The sequence below is a fragment of the Panthera onca genome, chromosome B2 (genome assembly GCF_046562875.1).
Source record: "Panthera onca isolate mPanOnc1 chromosome B2, mPanOnc1 haplotype 2, whole genome shotgun sequence".
NCBI classification, from domain to species: domain Eukaryota; kingdom Metazoa; phylum Chordata; class Mammalia; order Carnivora; family Felidae; genus Panthera; species Panthera onca.
In genome coordinates, this window is record NC_138343.1 from 11699679 (window position 1) to 11712359 (window position 12681).

At 40.0% G+C, this 12681-nt stretch overlaps 1 protein-coding gene across 4 annotated transcripts in view; it reads right to left on the reverse strand.

The window, feature by feature from the left end:
* CAP2 (cyclase associated actin cytoskeleton regulatory protein 2) overlaps positions 1 to 12681 on the reverse strand; it is a 157628-nt gene that overhangs the window by 71354 nt on the left and 73593 nt on the right. The window lies entirely within an intron of this gene.

The window sequence follows — 12681 nt, forward strand, 5'->3', positions numbered from 1 at the left end:
TCAATTTACTTTTCTTTTTTTTTTTTTAACAAAACCAAAAATCAGGGACAAAATGGAACAGGGGTCATCCTCTTGGAAGAGTTAAGAAAACTAGCAGGTTATAGAAAATGTCAGCAAAAGTACTCTTTTTAAATGAGACAAATATATCTCCAGGTCCTGTCAATAGTAAAATAAATGTTCCACTTAGAAAAACTAAACAAGACTAAAGCCACATAGGGCACCTGGGTGGCTCAGTCGGTTAAGCATCCGACTTCAGCTCAGGTCATGATCTCACAGTTTGTGGGTTCGAGCCCTGTGTTGGGCTCTGTGATGACAGCTCAGAGCCTGGAGGCTGCTTCTGATTCTGTGTCTCCCTGTCTCTCTGCCCTTCCCTTGCTCATGCTCTGTCTCTCTCTGTCTCTCAAAAATAATAAATGTAAAAAATTTTTTTTTTAAAAACCACATAAAGCATCTCAGAGCAATAAAGAGCTCGATGGTGAAATTTGTGGCCATGTCTACTTGGGAGATCTTATAAGCCAGTTATCTTGATGCTCAGGTAGGAAGAATAAAATTTAATTAGCATTTAAAAGAAAAAAAGAAAACAACAACAACAACAAACCAAACCAAAGAGAAACTGGGGTGATACATTCATGCTCAGAATTGGAAAACCTTAGAGGAGCCAAGATGGTGGAACAACAGCATGGAAGTTTCTTTTGCATCTCGCATCCATGAAATACAGCCAGATCAACACTAAACCATCCTGCACACCTAGAAAACTGATTTGAGGATCAACAGAACCTGAATCACAGAACTTAGCAGGTACGCAGCATGGACAGGTGAACTGGGGGAGAGAGAAGCCACAGAAAGCAGGGAGCTGTTTTTGCGTGCTGAGAGAGGGTGGAGAAGATGGGGAAAATATAGGAAAAGGGCCCTGCCCCCCAAAGCAGCTGGAAAGTGGAAAAGTGGAAATAGCTGCAGGGACTGAACTAAAAAGGGAGAAAGGAGAAAGGAGAGGGCTTGAATTCCATCAAGACTCTATAAACAGGAGGAGCACAGAGTCTGAAACGCCTCAGCTTGATACCTGGCAGTGCTCTGGTGGGAAGGGCGCATCCCAGGAGCAGAGTGGGGTCAAGGAGGTCCTCAGGCCACATGGGGAGAAGTGGTTCCACTGCTGGAAGCCTCTGGTAGAGGCTGTGTGGCCACCTGGTCCCAGCAGATCCCAGAGAACAACCACATTCGCTGGGGCTGGAACAAGGTCATTAAGGGGGAAGCCGGGTGCCAGATGTGTGTTGTGATTTTCCATAATCCCTGAAATGCTGCTGCTACATGATCACATGAACTTTTTCTGGGGTGAGCTGGCACCCAGCTGCAGGCTCTGGGCATTGGCAGCAGCACGGTCCTGTGAACGTTCCTGGGGGCGGGTGGGCACCCGGACATTGCTCGGTGAGACCCTCCCCCAGAGGATCTGAGCAGGTCAAAGCCGCAGTCCCTCAGAAGTGAGGGGTAGGGAAACCCAGCCGCATCTGAGATAAAACTCAGGAGGCAGGTGTCGTCTGGCAACCTGATGGCTTTGTCACAGACAGTGTAAAAGTGGGGAGTGGATGGAAGCCTGAGACAAAGGACAGATGCACAATTGCTGGGTGGGGAGAGCACAGAGTTCCAATACTAGAAATTGGGTAGCTGGCTGGGTAACACCATTTTCACCACTCCCACGCATGCGCATACACACCTACAAGCGCCATAACAATCCACCCCAGTAAGCATTGCCATCTAGTGGAGAACAGAGCCGTTACACTAAGCCCCGCCCAACTGGGCCAACTTCGCTCTTCAGGAACACCACAAATCTCTCCGCCTGCTTAGTTTATGAACTATAAAGTGCCTCATAGTTTGACTTCTAGGGGAAAATGATTAATTTTAATCGTATTTCAGTCTGTTCACTGGTCCATCTATTCAATTTTCTTTTTTTCCCTTGATTACAGAAAGAGAAAAAATATTTTTATTTTCAATTTTTATTAAAAATATTTTTATTTTTTCCACTATATTTTTTACTTTTTCGTAAATTTTTCAAATTCTATTTCACTTCCTTCATTTCATTTTATTCTATTTCATTGTATTCATTTTCTCAAAATTTCAAATGTTTTCCTTCTTTTTCCTTGTTTTTCTCCCCTCCCCCCCCCCTTTTTTCTCTAACCTATCAAGCTCCTTTCAATAACCAGACCAAACACACCTAGGATCTAGCATCATTTATTTGATTTATGTGTGTGTATGTGTGTTGTTTTTAATTTTTTAATTTTAATTTTTTTTACCTTATTAATTCATTTTCTTCCTTCAAAATGATGAAACGAAGGAATTCACCCCAAAAGAAAGAGCAGGAAGAAACAACAGCCAGTGACTTAACACAGATACAAGCAAGATGTCTGAACCAGAATTTAGAATCACGAAAATAAGAATACTAGCTGGGGTTGAAAATAGATTAGAATCCCTCCCTGTGGAGATAGAAGAAGCAAAAACTAGTCAGGATGAATAAAAAAATGCTATAACTGAGCTGCAATCTCTAATTGATGCCACGGTGGCAAAGATGGATGAGGCAGAGCAGTGAATCAGCGATAGAGGACAAACGTAGGAGAATAATGAAGCAGAAAAAGAGAGGGAGACTAAGGCAAAAGAGCACGATTTAAGAATTAGAGAAATCAGTGACTTGTTAAAAAGGAACAACATCAGAATCATAGGGGTCCCAGAAGATGAAGAGAGAGAAAAAGGGGTAGAAGGGTTATATGAGCAAATCATAGCAGAAAACTTTGCTAACCTGGGGAAAGACACAGACATAAAAATCCAGGAAGCATACAGGACTCCCATTACATTCAACAAAAACCAACCAACAACAAGGCAAACCAATAGTCAAATTCACAAAATACTCAGGCAAGGAAAGAATCATGAAAGCAGAAAGGGAAAAAAGTTCTTAACTTACTAGGGAAGATAGATTAGGTTTGCAGCAGACCTATCCACAGAAACTTGGCAGGCCAGAAAGGAGTGGCAAGATATATCCAATGTGCTGAATCGGAAAAATATGCAGGCAAGAATTCTTTATCCAGCAAGGCTGTCATTCAAAATAGAAGGAGAGATTAAAAAATTCCCAAACAAAAATTAAAGGAGTTCATGACCACTAAACCAGCGCTGCAAGAATTTTTAAGGGGGAGTCTCTGAGGGGAGAAAAGACGGAAAAAAAAAAAAAAAAAGACCAAAAGCAACAAAGACTAGAAAGGACCAGAGAACATGACCAGAAACTCCAACTCTACAGGCAACATAATGGCAATAAATTCATATCTTTCAGGACTCACTCTAAACATCAATGGACTAAATGCTCCAATCAAAAGACATAGGGTAACAGAATGGATAAGAAAACAAGATTTATCTATATTCTGTTTACAAGAGACCCACTCTAGACCTAAAGACACCTTCAGGTTGAAAGTAAGGGGATGGATATGTCATTTGCAAATATCTTTTCCCATTCTGTCAGTTGCCTTTTAGTTTTGTTGATAGTTTCCTCTGCAGTGCAGAAGGTTTCTATCTTCATGAGGTCCCAATAGTTCATTTTTGCTTTTCATTCCCTTGCCTTTGGAGATGTGTCAAGTAAGAAATTGCTGCAGCTGAGGTCAGAGAGGGTTTTTTTCCTGTTTTCTCTTCTAGGGTTTTGATGGTTTCCTGTCTCACATTCAGGTCCTTTATCCATTTTGAGTTTATTTTTGTGAATGGTGTAAGAAAGTGGTCTAGTTTCATTCTTCTGCATGTTGCTGTCCAGTTCTCCCAGCACCATTTGTTAAAGAGACTTTTTTCCATTGGATAGTCCTTCCTGCTTTGTCAAAGATAAGTTGGCCATACTTTTGTGGGTCCAATTCTTGAGTCTTTATTCTATTCCATTGGTCTATGTGTCTGTTTTTTGTGCCAATACCATGCTGTCTGGATGATTACAGCTTTGCAGTAGAGGCTAAAGTCTGGGATTGTGTTGTCTCCCACTTTGGACTTCTTCTTTGATATTACTTTGGCTATTTGGGGTCTTTTGTGGTTCCATACACATTTTAGGCTTCCTTGTTCTAGCTTTGAGAAGAATGCTGGTGCAATTTTGATTGGGATTGAATTGAATGTGTAGATAGCTTTGGGTAGTATTGACATTTTAACAATATTTATTCTTCCAATCCATGAGCACAGATTGTTTTTCCGTTTCTTTGTATCTTCATTTCCTTCATAAGCTTTCTATTTCCTTCATAAGCTTTCTATAGTTTTCGGCATACAGATCTTTTACATCTTTGGTTAGATTTATTCCTAGGTATTTTATGATTCTTGGTGCAACTGTGAATGGGATCAGTTTCTTTATTTGTCTTTCTGTTGCTTCATTATTAATGTATAAGAATGCAACTGATTTTTGTACATTAATTTTGTATCCTGAGACTTTGCTGAATTTATGTATCAGTTCTAGCAGACTTTTGGTGGAGTCTATTGGGTTTTCCATGTATAATGTCATGTCATCTGCAAAAAGTGAAAGCTTGACTTCATCTTTGCCAATTTTGATGCCTTTGATTTCCTTTTGTTGTCTGATTGCTGATGCTAGAACTTCCAATACTATGTTAAACCACAGCAGTGAGAGTGGACATCCCTGTCGTGTTCCTGATCTCAGGGGGAAAGCTCTCAGTTTTCCCCCGTAGAGGATGATATTAGCTGTGGGCTTTTCATAAATGGCTTTTATGATGTTTAAGTATGTTCCTTCTATCCTGACTTTCTCAAGGGTTTTTATAAGAAAGAATGCTGAATTTTGTCAAATGCTTTTTCTGCATCGATTGACAGGATCATATGGTTCTTTTATTAATGTGATGTATCACATTGATTGATTTGCAAATGTTGAACCAGCCCTCCAGCCCAGGAATGAATCCCACTTGATCATGGTGAAATGACATATCAGACAAAGGGTTAGTATCCAAAATCTATAAGGAACTCACCAAACTCCACACCCGAAAAACAATCCAGTGAAGAAAGGGCAGAAAACATGAATAGACACTTCTCTAAAGAAGACATCCAGATGGCCAACAGGCACATGAAAAGATGCTCAACGTCACTCCTCATCAGGGAAATACAAATCAAAACCACAATGAGATACCACCTCATGCCAGTCAGAGTGGCTAAAATGAACAAATCAGGAGACTATAGATGCTGGAGAGCATGTGGAGAAACAGCAACCCTCCTGCACTGTTGGTGGGAGTGCAAACTGGTGCAGCCGCTCTGGAAAACAGTGTGGAGCTTCGTCAAAAAATTAAAAATAGATCTACCCTATGACCCAGCAATAGCACTGCTAGGAATTTACCCAAGGGATACAGGAGTGCTGATGCATAGGGGCACTTGTACCCCTATGTTTATAGCAGCGCTTTCAACAATAGCCAAATTACGGAAAGAGCCTAAATGTCCATCAACTGATGAATGGATAAAGAAAGTGTGGTTTATATACACAATGGAATACTACGTGGCAATGAGAAAGAATGCAATATGGCCTTCTGTAGCAACGTGGATGGAACTGGCGAGTGTTATGCTAAGTGAAGTAAGTCATACAGAGAAAGACAGATACCATATGTTTTCACTCTTATGTGGATACGGAGAAACTTAACCGAAGACCATGGGGGAGGGGAAGGAAAAAAAAAGTTAGAGAGGGGGAGAGCCAAATCATAAGAGACTCTTAAAAACTGAGAAAAAACTGAGAGTTGATGGGGGGTGGGGGTGGGGTGGGTGATGGGCATTGAGGAGGGCACCTGTTGGGATGAGCACTGTGTGTTGTATGGGAACCAATTAGACAATAAATTTCATATTAAAAAAAAAAAGGGGGGATGGAGAATCATCTATCATGCTAATGGTTGACAAAAGAAAACCCGAGAAGCCATACTTACATCAGCCAATGTAGACATTAAAATAAAGACTGTAATGAAGAAGGGCATTATATCATAATTAATTGGTCTATCCATCAAGAAGACCTAATAATTGTAAACATTTATGCTCCAAATGTTGGGTTAGAGCACCAAATATATAAATCAATTAATCACAAACATAAAGAAACTCATTGATAATAATACCATAATAGTAGGGGACTTCAACACCCCACTTTGGACAGATTATCTAAACAGAAAATCAACAAGGAAACAATGGCTTTGAATGACACACTGGACCAGATGGACTTAACAGATATATTCAGAACATTTCATCCAAAAGCAGTGGAATATACATTCTTCTCCAGTGCACATGAAACGTTCTCCAGAATAGATCACATACTGGGATACAAATCAGCCCTCAACAAGTACAAAAAGATCGAGATCATACTGTGCATATTTTCAGACCACAACGCTGTGAACCTTGAAATCAACCACAAGAAAAATTGTGCAAAGATAACAAATACTTGGAGACTAAAGACCATCCTACTAAAGAATGAATGGGCTAACCAAGAAGGTAAAGAGGAAATTAAAAAGTACATGGAAGCCAATGAAAATGCTAACACCACAGCCCCAAACCTCTGGGACGCAGCAAAGGCGGTCATAAGAGGGAAGTATATGGTAATCCAGGCCTTCCTAAAGAAGGAAGGTCTCGGATACACAACCTAACCTTACACCTTAAAGAGCTGGAAAAAGAACAGCAAATAAAACCCCAAACCAGAAGAAGACAGGAAATAAAAGATTAGAGCAGAAATCAATGGTATAGAAATCAAAAAACCAATAGAACAGATTAATGAAACCAGAAGCTGGTTCTTTGAAAGACTTAACAAAATTGATAAACCACTAGCCAGTTTGATCAAAAAGAAAAAGGAAAGGACCCAGATAAATACAATCAAGAATGAAAGAGGAGAGATCACAACCAACACAGCAGAAATAAAAACAACAATAAGAATATTATGAGCAATTATACACCAATAAAATGGGCAATCTGGAAGAAATGGACAAATTCCTAGAAACATATACACTACCAAAACAGATAGGAAGAAACAGAAAATCTGAACAGACCCAGAATCAGGAAGGAAATCGAATCAGTAATCAAAAATCTCCCAAAAAACAAGAGTCCAGGGCCAGATGGCTTTCCAGGGGAATTCTACCAAACATTTAAGGAAGAGTTAGCATCTATTCTCTTGAAGCTGTTCCAAAAAATAGAAACGGAAGGAAAACTTTCAATCTCTTTCTATGAAGCCAGCATTACCTTGATTCCAAATCCAGACAAAGACCCCGCTAAAAAGGAGAACTATAGACCAATTTCTCTGATGAACATGGATGCAAAAATTCTCAACATGATATCAGCCAACCAGATCCAACAATACATTAAAAAAATTATTCACCACGACAAGTGGGATTTATACCTGGAATGCAGGGCTGTTTCAATACCCACAAAGCAATGTGATTAATCACATAAATGAAAGAAAGGGCAAGAACCACATGATCCTCTCAATAGATCCAGAGAAAGCATTTGACAAAATACAGCATCCTTTCTTGATAAAAACCCTTAAGAAAGTAGGGATAGAAGGATCATACCTCAAGATAATAAAAACCACATATGAAAGACCCAACGCTAATATCATCCTTAGTGGGGGAAAAATTGAGAGCTTTCCCCCTAAGATCAGGAACAAGACAGGGATGTCCACTCTTACCACTGTTATTCAACATAGTATTGGAAGTCTTAGCCTCAGCAATCAGACAATACAAAGAAATAAAAGGCATCAAAATCAGCCAATGGGAGGTCAAACTTTCACTCTTTGCAGATGACATAATACTCTATATGAAAACCTAAGATTCCACCAAAAAACTGCTAGAACTGATCCATGAATTCAGCAAAGTGGCAGGATATAAAATCAATACACAGAAATTGGCTGCATTCCTACACACCAACAATGAAGCAACTGAAAGAGAAATCAAGGAATTGGTCTCATCTACAATTGCACCAAAAAAACCATAAAATATCTATGAATAAATCTAACCAAAGAGGTGAAAAATCTATACTGAAAACTATAGAAAGCTTATGAAAGAAACTGAAGAAGACACAAAAAAATGGAAAAATATTCCATGCTCCTGGATAGGAAGAACAAATGTTGTTAAAATGTCGATACTACACCCTAAGCAATCTACATATTCAGTGCAATACCTATCAAAAACACCAGCATTCTTCACAGAGCTAGAAAAGAACAATCCTGAAATTTGTATGGAACCAGAAAAGACCCTGTTAGCCAAAGGAATCTTGAAAAAGAAAACCAAAGTAGGAGGCATCACAATTCCGGACTTCAAGCTGTAATCATCAAGACAGTACGGTACTGGCACAAGAACAGACACTCAGATCAATGGAACAGAATAGAGAACCCAGAAATGGGCCCACAAACATATGGCCAACTAATCTCTGACAAAGCAGGAAAGAATATTCAGTGGAATAAAGACAGTCTCTTCAGCAAGTGGTGCTGAGAAAATGACAGCGACATGCAGAAAAATGAACCTGGACCACTTTCTCACACTATACACAAAAATAAACTCAAAATGCTTGAAAGACCTAAATGTAAGACAGGCAGCTATCAAAAACCTCGAGGAGAAAGCAGGGAAAAATCTCTTTGACCTTGGCCGCAGCAACTTCTTACTCAACACGTCTCTGGAGTCAAGGGAAACAAAAGCAAAAATAAACTATTGGGACCTCATCAAAATAAAAAGCTTCTGTACAGCAAAGGAAACAATCAGCAAAACTAAAAGTCAACTGACAGAATGGGAGAGGATATTTGCAAACGACATATCAAATAGAAGGTTAGTATCCAAAATCCATAAAGAACTTACCAAACTCAACACCCAAAAAAACAAACAATCCAGTGAAGAAATGGCAAAAGACATGAATAGACACTTCTCCTAAGAAGACATCCACATGGCCAACCAATACATGAAAAAACGCTTAACGTCATTCCTCATCAGGGAAATACAAATCAAAACCACAATGAGATACCACTTCACACCTGTCAGAATGGCTAACATTAACAACTCAGGTAACAACAGATGTTGGCAAGGATGCAGAGAGAGAGGATCTCTTTTGCACTGCTGATGGGAATGCAAACTGGTGCAGCCACTCTGGTAAAGAGTATAGAGGTTCCTCAAAAAATTAAAAATAGAACTACCCTACAACTCAGCAATTGCACGACTAGGCATTTATCCAAGAGATACAGGTGTGCTGTTTCAAAGGAGCACATGCACCCCAATGTTTATAGCACCAGTATCAACAATAGCCAAAGTATGGAAAGAGCCCAAATGTCCATTGATGGATGAATGGATAAAGAAGATGTGGTATGTATACACACACACACACACACACAATGGAGTATTACTCAGCAATCAAAAAGAATAAAATCTTGCCATTTGCAACTACGTGGATGGAACTAGAGGGTATTATGCTAAGCGAAATTAGTCCATCAGAGAAAGACAAATATCATATGACTTCACTCATATGAGGACTTTAAGAGACAAAAAAGATGAACATAAGGGAAGGGAAACAAAAACAATATAAAAACAGGGAGGGGGACAAAACATAAGAGACTCATAAATATGGAGAACAAACAGAGGGTTACTGGAGCAGTTATGGGAGGGGGGATGGACTGAATGGGTAAGAGGCATTAAGGAATCGACTCCTGAAATCACTGTTGCATTATATGCTACTTAACTTGGATGTAAATTAAAAAACTAAATTAAATAAAAATTAAAAAAAAGAATTGGAAAACCTTGGTTTTCCACTTTTTTGCTCTTATTGGAAGGATACCAGACAAATATATTTTTGTGTTTTATCCCTTATCCACATGAGAATAAGAGTATTTGTTCATAACCAATCCATAGACCAGGGATAATCATGCTTAAGCCCTTCCATGATGGTCTTGTTGAGTGTGAATCTCCTTTCTGCTAGAAAACATGCACTCCATAAATATGGAAAGAAAAATCTCCTCTTCTGGACTCCCTGAAATTCTCATACTGTAAAAAGTGATAGGGTTGACTTTCTATGTACTGTTTCCACAAACACAGAGACAAGAGGAGGTTCCAAGAGAGTCATTTAATGGGTGATCTTGGGAGACGGTTTTCATCATCCAGAATATCTGGGGTCCGGTTGGTTTTGGATGGTTTACTCACTCTGTTTCTTGAGCACCTACAATGGGTGCTGGGCACAGGCTGGGCAGTCATGGCTCACAAGTACTGGATAATCACATTCTACCATCTGAGTCCCTTCCTGGTACTTACTGGTGGTAATTTATGTGATTACTCTCTACCTACGTCAACAATCAAATTGATTTGGTGCCATGGACAATGTAAGAGCATAAAGACTCAATCAGTATAGGGAAAACCATTAAGTGTGGGGTGACCGGATTCAAAGATACTAAAGACAAGTCAAAAGAAGTTAAAATGAGAACAAAATGAGAGCAAAGCGGCTCAGAGGAGTCACGTGCTAGAAAGTTCTAAGGTGTATGGTCTCACGCTCGGCTCACAGCTCCCTCCCCCTCGCCCCTGCTTCTCACTGATAAAACCATAGGGATGTGATTGTCCTTCTCCACCCTCTTTCTTCATATCCCTCCCACTGCTCCTCTTGGACTCCTCCCTGAAATCTTGTAAGATGGAAGAACAACGAAAAGTTGACTGAGCAAACTAAAGCCAAAAGAACCGTCCCAAATGCACTTCTTGGTAAGGTCTCTGAAGGCTCTGATTCTTTGGTGGCTATTTTTGAAAAGAATACTTCAGTCTCAAGGACAGTACTGAGAACTACTGAATGACTCTGAATGTCTCCATCCAGGCCAGAGAAATGCTGTCAAGAGACGCCAAGGAAAGGCAAGAGCTCTCACTTTCCCACAAAAAGTATTTTAAAGACATGGGTCATCCAGCATATGTCTACCAAAAAAGACCCTTCAAATTCTACAAAGTCAATTAAAATTATAGTGATAAATATCTCCCGTGGCCACTGTCAGTTTCAGATAGGTAAGGTAGGATATGGGCGTTTTACGAGCTACATATGCGGTTAGAATTCATTAAGGACTTGTTATTACAAGTGAGCAGTATGTTTATGCCCGCATGACAGGACTTATAATCCAACTTCTGACTTCCCAAGAGGAATCCTGTATACATTCAGCTATAGGATACCCAGCCAAAGAGAATGGTGGGGTTCCTGTTGTTTGAATGACTTAAATCCAATTTGTGTGATGTGCTACCCATTATTCTATGTGGAGAATCCATCCAGGCAGAGATGGGATAAAGCCAGAAGTTTGCACTACAGCGTCTGTGGTTCTAAAGGCATAATTACCAGCTTCAGAGGGTTGACAGTGGACATTCACGACAATTTCACAGCCTCAAGAAAGGATCGTTTTCCACCATTATGTGAAAACTCTGCCCAGGAAAGAATCCATCTAATTGGAAAAGTTTTCAACAGCATTTAAATATCAGGCCAGCTGGATCTCCATCACCCATGTGAATTTAATCAGCACATTCTTCCCAGAACCTATATTCTATAAGCATTGAATGCCTGAACTACATCTGTCACCCAAATCTGGTTGTGATCCCTTCTTGTCATTAAATGCTCCACGCCCCCAAATATGAACCATTCTGTGGTAGGCCTCAAAGGCACTCCTTTTGTAAAAGGGTACATAAAGGAAATGGTACCTTTGAAATAAAATGCCTTTCCAACACCTAATCACCTGTTTTTCCTCTAACTTACCTTTCCCACATTCCCGTTAGGAATACTTTCTCACGGCTAATTCTACTTGGTTGATCCATGACTTACATTTTACCAGTTATACCCTCAACTGATATCGCAATCCATACCAAACTGACCTCCAAATATCTATCTCTTTTCTTTTTTTTTTTTTTTTTAGGTAAATGACACCAGTATCACTAAATAAAAGTATCATTCCACTCTGTTCCCTCTTGTGCCACTGTAATCCATTAACCAAGCTTTTATTCTTCAAACCAAAAGTGATCAGGAGCCTGAGGCTCCCTTCTTAGCAAACTTGACATGAAATAAAATAGTTAGGACCATACTGCGTCATAAAAGCATCAACTCGAATGATCTCTGAAGCTCTTAGAATCTTGTTGGGGAGAGGGATGGAAAATATGTCTAAAAAAATAACGGGCATGTTTCTGAAACGACACATAAACAAGTTATCTGTGCATTGACAGAAACTACTCAATAGGCGCTCAGAAAGTTCAAGGCTATGAAGACACCATCAGAAGGCACAGTTAATAGGCTCCTTAATAGAGGAGAGGAGAGTGGGCAGGAAAGCTGAAAGGGTGGCCATGGTAGGGGCAGGAGTGTGGTAACAGCTAAGACCGGGGCAAAGTACAGGAATACATGAATCGTGACAAAGAACAGCACCCACACCATAGTTTTCCAAAGTGCGTTCGCACACAAATGAGATAATGACACGTACAGAAGTGCCAAATGTTAGGACAGCTCTGTAGCTGGCATCCGGTAAATGTTGGGTTAAAAAAAAAAAGCCTGAAGAAATAAGAATTAAAGAGGGCTAGAGTACAGAAGATGAACAGGCCCCAGTGGAGACCTGAAACAACCTCAGGCCAATTTATCTAAGAAGTGATTCCAGATATGGGGCCCCTGGGTGGATCAGTCGGCTAAGCGTCTGACTCTTGATTTTGGTTCAGGTCATGATCTCACGATTCCTGAGTTCGAGCCCCTGCA